Here is an 8,615-nt window from a genome sequence, read left to right as displayed (position 1 = left end):
TAATTACGGGGCCGCTTCCTTAACTGCAAGGTCATCACTGACCCTCCAAGGTGGGGGGGGGGCAGATTTTGCCTATCTGAAGGTCAAATCAACATCAACATGAAGGTCACTTGCTGCAAAGATAATAAATGTTATTCACCCGTTTATGGTTATAATGTCGCTAACCAGTGTATAATGCATGGATAAGTGGGATAAGAACAACAGAACCAGAGCTTCCCCAGACCACAACACCGGGCAGTATACAAAAGCTTCATCAATATGCTCTGGCCGTGTTGCTAGGTGGCTAATGATATGGGGTCACCAAAGTGATGGCTCCAAGTTCGGTAATGGCATGTTTAATGTGCTGACACACATTTGATGGGTTTAACTTTGTAGTTAGTAATTCAGCTAAGACGTGCTGGCCTGCATTTAATGACTTCCAGTCTGCAGTCACTAATTTATTGTTAATGTGTCAACACATTTTTTTTAAAGTTACTGCGGTTGGTAATTTATTGGTCATGTGATGGGGACATTTATTAACTGTCACTTTAAGTTAAAGAATTATGTCATGTGTACAAATCCTATGTACATTCATAGGATTTAAAGGTATATATTTTAATGATAACATGTCGGCAGGACATTTTTTATTAAACACAATAAAATATGCATTGATACTTTAAATAATTTTGTAAATAGTGACCTAAAGTACTCCAAAATGTCCAGAATCAATATCATCTGTCAATTTGAGGAGAAAGGCTGATGTCTGTTATATCCAAATACTTGTGCATGAGAGTGGACCAGAGAAGAACAGAAGATGTTGAAACACCACAAATTGAACCAAAACCTTTGTAAATTTTCACAAGACCAAAACAGAAGGAGAAGCAATTCAGAGTAAGGATTGAGATCCAGGTGCAAAAGGGTTTCAGTTTAGGTTTTTCTCTTAAAACAAGGGGAAAAGGGAACTAGGACCTGAATACTAAACTTATAAAGGACAAACATCAGGCAGGGTCAGTACTTTGGTGAAAGGACCTTGGGAAATTCAGAGTGGGAACGGCGGACACACAATAACGGGGGACCACGGGGTTCACTAACACAAGGAACTGGATACAGTCCATGACCAAGGAACTGTCAACCTGGAGAAAGAACTCAGACTAGGACTTGAAAGTCCTCTTATAGTGCATGTGTGGTGAATGAGGACTCGGCAGGCCTTGCATTACACATTGTATTAAGAACTATGTTATAAAAGCAAGTTGAAATGTTATATGTCCTAAAAACCATTTTGTGCACACAATGAGATCAAGGTGCATTTTGAATTAGGACTACATTAAACCTCCAGTTCATGTTCCCAAATTGGGGTCTGAGTACAGATTTCGGTATATTCCATTCTCTCCAAGCAAAGAGTCAACAACTTTCAGTATTAAATTACCACATATTTCATAACTCTGCCTCCATTCTGGCCATTTATGTGTTTGTGACAGCTGTAGTCAATAACTGAATTACTGAAATGTTGTGCTTTAAATAATGAAACATGAGACATGCTGTCTGTTTATATCTGCACTGTATGATGTATAAACACATAAATAAAGATAAAGAAAAGTAACAAAAATAAAGAAGTGGAAATATTTATTACAATACATAGCATTAAACTAACGTTATTATCAATCAAGATAATTATTTACAAGAACGAATGTCTTTCTCAGGCCCACAATGGTCATCTGGTTCATGAGTGTGTAACGCACTCTTAGAAAGGATGAGTTCAAATCAACTGTATTTGTCATGGCTTGAAGGGTGCCCCAGTCTGGCGTTCCATATTGAACTTTAGTGTGTCGATGTTGTCATCCCAACTTTCCCAATTGTTTGCATCTGTTTTGTTGTTATAAATGGTCCCCTGTTGTTTCCTGTCCTTGTTTTCTCGTTGATTGTCTACCTGTCCTTGTACGTCATGTCATGTCACATTGTGTTGTGTATCAAATTCCCATTTGCATCCATCCTTCCATCTGCCACTGTGATGTAAGTGTGTCTCTCCCTTCTCCCAGTACAAATTTTATATATGAAAGATTATTATTGTAATACATCGTAACACCTTGTATATTATCACATAAATAAATAATACAACCTAACGCAAGCAGCTTCACTGCTGAAAGTTAAAATTAGGAATTATGATGTCTCTCTCTCTCTCTCTCTATATATATATATATATATATATATATATATATATATATATAGATAGATAGATAGATAGATAGATAGATAGATAGATAGATAGATAGATAGATAGATAGATAGATATAGATAGATAGATAGATAGATAGAGGATAGCTGTAATTCTTCCCCTTTTACCCTTACTGTAGATTTTTCTGAGTATATGTATATGGATGGGATGACAATAAAGATGTATTTACTTAATGAGAGAAGTAAGTGAATAGGTATCACTGCATGTACTTAATCCTAAGTAATCATCTGATGTTTCATACATATATTTTGTTTTAGTCAGTCTCATTTACTGTGGACAGCACGTAAAATCCCATCAGCTCACACAAAACAAGGCACTCTGAAGCATCCGCTGCGGGCCTCTTCAGACTATTCCAGCTAAAAAGTCTCTCTGCTGCAGAGCATCACCTGCAGCACTTTGGGCGCAGCTTTTTCTACTCCATCACTTGCCAGTCTGCATGCAGAGTGCTGGGCTTCCTCAGTCCATGAATAAGCGATGGCATGGCAGGTGGCCGCTCCAACCAGCAATCCAGGTCCGATCTTCAGAGAATTGCCTTGCATCTATCATTCAAGGCTGGATCTGTGACAGGAAGGGTGTGTGTTTTTGTGTGTGGGTGGTGGTGGCGGGGCGGGGGGATGGTTCTCACAGGTTTGCAGATGAAAGGGGATGTGGCACTCTCATTGCTATGGGAAGGATACAGAAGAAGGTAAAAAGAGCCCATGGTCCTTGCTTACTTTCATGGTCTTAGCATTCAGCAACAAGGTAGCTATAGTCACACAGAACACTGAAGCACTCAGTTACTTGGCATCCCTGGAGAAAGGTGAAAGAGCCAGGAGCACAATTCCTACATTTTATCTTTGTTGGGAGTACAGTCCGTCTCCACTGAGTAGCTGGTTCAGTCCATATGACAGCTGTCATCACCTACTGTGTGTTCTATTATAGACAAGTTACTTAAAAAATGATGCATCATATTTCTGGAATTTTTTTAGTATACTTGTGTATGGGATGTTTCAGTGAGGGCATCAAAACTATGAATGAACACAGTTCATTCATAGAGTTATGTATTTAATAAAAAAAGTGAAATAGCTGTAAAAATGTTTTGTATTCTAGTTTCCTCAAAATAGTCACCCTTTGCTATGATTTGTGCTTTGCACACTCTTTGCATTCTCGCGATGAGCTTCAAGAGGTCATCACCCCAAACCATCTCGATTGGGTTCAGGTCCGGTGACTTTGGAGGCCAGATCTCCACTTTTTGTTAAGTACATAACTCCACATGTGTTCATTCATAGTTTTGATGTCTTCAGTGAGAATCTACCAATGTAAATGGTCATGAAAATTGAACACACTGAATGAGAAAGTGTGTCCAAACTTTTGGCCTGTACCGTAGTTTTCCAACTGGCATTTTCACTGAATAGATTTAATAGAGCAAAACATGTGTAAATATATGCATATATCACAGCTAGCATTTACAGTTTAATGACCGATTAAGATAATAGACACTAGTTAAGGTACTGAGGGAGGCTGATATAGCCGTGTTCATTCATGCTCAGTGGACTGTTTAAAAAGCCTGATGAAATCTTAATGTCAGCGTGATTTACTGCTGACCTGAGGCAACACTCCAACACCTTTCCCAGAGAAGCGCCATAATGAGGCCACGCCGCATCACCCCACTTTCATTACAGTAAACATCGTAATTGTCCGATGCAATGATCACTCGAACAAGCAGCTACACTGTTTTCTCTCCAGGCGTTTTGAGAAAGAAGTAAGGTCCATAAAGGCTCTCTTCTGTATTGCCCTTAGAAAAAAATAAATGAAAGATGAAAAACCTCAGGCAAAGGGTCCATTTGATTGATTCTTTGATTATGCCTGCTGAACAACACATAACTAGTCTTGCCACACTACTCCTTACATTGGCAGGGTAAAGACCGGGTTGTAGTGTGTAAAGTGAAAATTCTGCAAAAGTTTCTTGCAACAACTGACTCCTTAACTCCGCAGCGAGTAAGCCCGAGCGTTCAGCCCCAAAAGCTATTAATTATTCTACACCCAAGATCGTGGTAATGAACGGTTGCCTGGTTACTGCCGAGGATTTTCTCTCATTCCCCGCATCTCGCTCTCATGCATTCACGCTTTTCCTGGTGGATGAGCACAGCCCATGTCTCAGTTACAGCAGTCATCATTACATTCTGCTGTCTTCTTTACGCATATGAATGTGCAATGGACATAGGCAAGACCCCACTTCTGAAGTCTCGGTTCCAGGGACTTCCAGGGTCTATTTTTTTGACCGAGCATCACAAATCCTTCAACACACACAAAGCGAAAACAAATTAATTTGCGGCATTTATCAGATGCCCTTATCCAGAGCGACTTTCAATCAGAATGACATACAGTCCTCCTGGAGCAACTTAGGGTTAAGTGTCTTTCTCAGGGACACAATGGAAGTATGTTTGGATTTGAACCTGGGTCTTCTGAATCTTACCCACTAGGCTACTACCACCCTATTTCAAATTCATTTGAATCCCAAATTCGTTTCAGTAGAATGTCAAAGTCAATGTGTGTAATAAAGAAAGTGTCTAATGATGACAACAAAAGTACATGTCTAATGATATACACAAAGTACATTTTCGTGCATCACACATCAGAGTTTGCACACCATTGTTGTAATCAGAATTAGCCAACGAGTGCTCAACAAGTGCATTCTATTCAGTTGGACTGTTGAAAAACTATCCCAACAGAAGTTGGTTACAAGAAGTCAAGGGTGGGAAACGGCGTCATTCAAAATTTTTTGTATTCACCAAAAAATCAAAATGTGAAAAAAGCCGTGACTGGGTAAGTGTTTCCAAACCTTTGTATGGTATTTCAGCCAGTCTGATAATTAATGCAATGTTTAATATCAACATATATGATCAAACCCAGAAAACAATTCACTTTCAGAAATGCAGTGGCAAACTTGCAAGGAACTTTAACCATGCATAACTGTTGCAGGCAGATGCTTATTATTGTTCCATTCTACGGGTCTTCGTCAAATTTGAAATCGGAGCGCCTGCTGCCATTTTTCTTCCCCCGAGCTCGTGTTTTTGTGTACAGTCACCGGCCCTGTTTCCAAGTCAACCCTTTCATGAAGACCACCATTGTTTTTTTACGAATAATGCTTAAACTTAAGAATGCTTAGTTTACAGCATTCACACCTGCTGAAACATTTTACACAGTACTGTAAATATATAGCCAAAATGACAAAGCACACTAACTGAAACAGACACTGCGATGGGCTCTGCCAGCAAATTCCAAACTTCCACTTCACTTGCGCAGACAGCGCTGACTGGAAATTTGGCTGTCAGTGGGAACCGTGCAAGAGAGACGCGGCCGAGTATTGGCTGAGTCACCCACCTCTGATCAATGAGCCGCCGCCCCGCTGCCCACTTCCTCTAAAGTGGAGTTCCAGTGCTGCAAGTGCTGCCAAACATTACTAGAGATTGGCTCAGATGATGATGAAATGCACAAACACAGATACACACACATTCTCTTCACTGAACCAACACACCGCAGCGGCTCCACAAAGATCAATCACAGTGCAAACAAGGGAGCTCCTCTGCGAGCATGAACATCTCACTGATTCCTGGAAGGATGAGAAGGTTGTTATGTAAGACGTTCTGATGAATTCCTCTCACTGTCGTTATATCCCAACCCCTCTGCCATCCAAAAGTTAGACGTTGTGTGGGGCCTGTCTGGCCACTTCATTTAACTTGTTTGTCAAAAATTTGGCTTAGCATGTGGTACAGAGCACAGATTTTATGGCCCAAATGTTGTTACACTGTGTTGAACGGTGACATGGGACATTGGTTTTGGATTTGAGTTTCTGAGTTGCTTTACCGCAGCCTTATTTGGCTCAGATTTTGACTCACAGCCCAAAAACATGCTTTCATGACACATAACAAAGTACAAGCCAACATGGCTTTGGAATCCAATCTCATTAAAGAAAATATTTCATATGGTTCAACGCATCAGTGACATGCTTGCAAGGAAAGCCACCCCTCACCACAGCAACCCGGGTAATTGTCTATATCTAGCTAACAACCAACTCACGCAAATTCCACAGGGCAGCTCAGAAGAAGTGCTGACCAGCTGGCTGTGGTACTTACAGACGTTTTTACAGCTCTTTGAACCAGCTTGTTGTTTTGACATGCTGCATGACCAGCTCCAATATAATAAGCACGCTGTCCAAATGTTTTAGTGAAGGTGCTATGCTGCATATATACTTTTATGTGAATGACAAAGCACATAAATGTGGCCTCAAGTCATCCAGGTTAACAACTCCAAGTTGAGCAGCGGGCAGCCATGAAAGGCACCCAGGAACCAGTGTGTGGGGATGGTACATTGGTGAGTGGCACCTCAGTGGTACCTTGCTGATTGGCAATATTCAAATTACGGGGCCACTTCAAACCCAGGTCAACTGCCTGGAAGGCAGCTATGCTAACCACCATACCACCAATGCACAAAAAAAAAAGTGAAGTGATTGTCACATGTGATACACAGCAGCACAGCACACGGTGCACACACTGAAATGTGTCCTCTGCATTTAACCCATCAACCTGAGTGAGCAGTGGGCAGCCATGACATGCACCCGGGGAGCAGTGTGTGGGGATGGTGCTTTGCTCAGTGGCACCTCGGCAGATCGGGATTTGAACCAGCAACCTTCTCATTACAGGGCCGCTTCCTTAACCGCTAGGCCACCACTGGCCCATAGTTAAAGCTTACAGCACCTGGTATTCCCAGGTAGTCTTCCATCCAAGTACTAACCAGGCCCAACCCTTCTTAGCTTCTGAGATTGGACGAGATTGGGCGGTCTTCGGCTGGTATGGCCGTAAGCATGTGTGTTAAGGCATTGTTTACCGACCTTAACTTGCACTGTCCTTCAGTGGATCTGCTTATTTCAAAATTAAATTACTGTTTCACAGACTTCACACCACTTTGAAACAAATATTTTTTCATCATGAACACAGTATTTCACATCACCATTTTACTTAAAGGGCCACAAACATAAATTAATTCAGAAATCGTGGTAAAGCTATACTGACATTTTTATTACTAGTTCCAGGGAATGCTTACCTGGGGTTGACATTACTTGTTTTATTGTGTGAGTCCCTCATTGAAACATGCATGTGACCTAATTACTTAATGCATTTACAAAGTAACTTGTAATTTATTTTCATAGATGAATTAAGTATGAGTTAATACTAATTTGTGTACCCTTAATGTAACGTTTTACCCAAATGACAATCAAAATGTTTGCATCTTTCACTTTCTGTTTCGCATCAGCTCCTTACTGATATTTGAATTCTAAAATGGTGAAAGCCATCAAGCATTTGACATTCACTTTACCTTGCCTGCCATTTTATTTAATAGATACATCAAAACAAGCCCAAAGATCTGTTAAGTGAGACGCCATTTGTCTGTTTGTCTTCCATCAGCTCTGCTGATGGAGTGGGAATGGTAGGCAGGGACGTAAATCTGTAAAATAATAACCCTGGGTCTATGAAACATATGAATCATGTCGGCTTGCTGACACTCCCAATCAATAAGGCCGTATTGTGTCTGCTTACAGCTGCCTGCCTTCCTCGAAGTATGTGATGTCTTGATAGGTCCAATAATCACAGCCAGATTCAGGCTTTCAACATTAGATTCTTCACTGAACGAGTGGAGATTGACAAATATGGCTAATCTGGGTTAATAATCTACGAATCGCATTTTTCCATGTTATTTTAAGACCATAAATTTCACAGTGATGTAATTAACATAAGAGTCAATCATGTTCATTTCATGGAAAAAAACTGCAAGGGTTGTTTGCCTTCAGGATAAGACACTATATTCAGTCTTAATCATGGCTTTTTAAAACGGAATGAGGACTGACAGTCATGTGAGTGCTGTTTTTTGGGTTATACACAACTACTTACTGCATCCTTGAAACATACTTGCCATGAAAACAATATGGCACCATAACAGACGGTCATGCCCTGAAACCGGGGAACCAATCAATTTCTTTGTCCATAGTAAGCACATGTTTTTATTTATTGCTGCTGCCTCCATACAGTATCAGAAGCATCATCTGGTTTGGGTTATGGTGGTTCTGGCTTTATATGGTTTTATGTTGATATTGTTGTGGCCCCAAGTGTATTGCACACTTTGAGGATGCTCAATATGTATTGCACATTTTGCACATATTGAAGATGCTCTTAACTTGGTATTTGTGGTAGACGTTTGTATTTACCCTGTTCCCATCAGCAAGCAACTCAGCTGCCCAAATTAAGAGGTCAAAGGGGCAGTGGTGGCCAAGTGGGGCAGTGGTGGCCTAGCAGTTAAGGAAGCGCCCCCGTAATCAGAAGGTTCCGGTTTGAATCCCGATCCGCCAAGGTGCCGCTGAGGAGCCACT

General features: G+C 40.9%; 1 pseudogene; it reads right to left on the bottom strand.

The window, feature by feature from the left end:
• Positions 1-6,936: 6,936 nt before the first annotated feature.
• On the bottom strand, positions 6,937-7,055 carry LOC114798904 (uncharacterized; annotated as a pseudogene).
• Positions 7,056-8,615: the final 1,560 nt, after the last annotated feature.

Source organism: Denticeps clupeoides, chromosome 10 (assembly GCF_900700375.1).
Source record: "Denticeps clupeoides chromosome 10, fDenClu1.1, whole genome shotgun sequence".
NCBI classification, from domain to species: domain Eukaryota; kingdom Metazoa; phylum Chordata; class Actinopteri; order Clupeiformes; family Denticipitidae; genus Denticeps; species Denticeps clupeoides.
Note: the sequence above shows the minus strand (reverse complement) of the source record. Positions and strands in the feature narration are given on the sequence as shown.